The sequence below is a fragment of the Salvelinus sp. IW2-2015 genome, unplaced genomic scaffold (assembly GCF_002910315.2).
Source record: "Salvelinus sp. IW2-2015 unplaced genomic scaffold, ASM291031v2 Un_scaffold5909, whole genome shotgun sequence".
Taxonomy (NCBI): Eukaryota; Metazoa; Chordata; class Actinopteri; order Salmoniformes; family Salmonidae; genus Salvelinus; species Salvelinus sp. IW2-2015.
In genome coordinates, this window is record NW_019947174.1 from 26,246 (window position 1) to 27,520 (window position 1,275).

A 1,275-nucleotide genomic window follows, 5' to 3' on the forward strand; every position below is an offset into this window, starting at 1 on the left:
GTGTGTGTTCCAGAGTGTGCACGGGAGCTCCATTTGCCTGCCAGCCAAGCAGCTCTGTTTAAAAAGTAAATCACCGTCTCAACCTGCAAAAGTACAGAAAAGAAAGACTGTCCACGTCTGCGTCTCTTGTTACATGTATGCGTTTTATCCACACGGCCCGGCAGTATATCAGCCTTGAACTTGGCCACTGGAGACTCTCACCCATCTCCTGTCTGCGTTTTATCAGAGAATGTTATAAACGAGGCTTTCTGATGATGAACTGATTTACTAGTGGCTATTCATTTTGTTTGGTCAGGAGTGTCTATGCATCACTAGGCAGGGAGGCTGAGACAGCAGTTCATGTTTCCATTTCTCTCTGGCTGACGTGTGTCTCAGTCTGTGTCTGAGTGGATGTCTCTGTTCACTACCAGTCAAAAGTTTAGACACACCTACTCTTTCCAGGGCTTTTCTTTATTTTTACTATTTTCTACATTGTAGAATAATAGGGAAAACCTCAACACTATCAAATAACACGTGGAATCAGGAAGTAAAAAGTGTTAAACAAATCCAAATAGATTTTTATATTAGATTTTTTTCAAAGTAGCCATCCTTTGTCTTGATGACAGCTTTGCACACTCTTGGCATTCTCTCAACCAGCTTCATGAGGTAGTCACCTGGAATGAATTTCAATMAACAGGTGGAATATGTGGAATATCTTTCCTTCTTAATGCGTTTGAGCCAATCAGTTCTGTTGTGACAAGGTAGGGGTGGTATACAGAAGACAGCACTATTTGGTAAAAGAGCTTGTCCATTTTATGCCAAGAACAGCTCAAATAAGCAAAGAGAAACGACAGTCCGTCATTACTTTAAGACAAGAAGGTCAGTCAATCCGGTTTCTCCAGTGCAGTCGCAAAAACCATCAAGCGATATGATGAAACTGGCTCTCATGAGGAACACCACAGGAAAGGAAGATCCAGAGTTAGCTCTGCTGCAGAGGATAAGTTAATTAGAGTTAACTGCAACTCAGATTGCAGCTGAAATAAATGCTTCACAGAGTTAAAGTAACAGACGCATGTCAACATCAACTGTTCAGAGGAGACTGCGTGAATCAGGCCTTCATTGTCGAATTGCTGCAAAGAAATCACTACTAAAGGACACCGATAATAATAAGAGACTTGCTTGGACTTAGAAACATGAGCAATGGACATTAGACCAGTGGAAATCTGTCCTTTGGTCTGATGAGTTCAAATTTGAGATTTTTGGTTCCAACCGCCGTGTCTTTGTGAGACGCAGAGT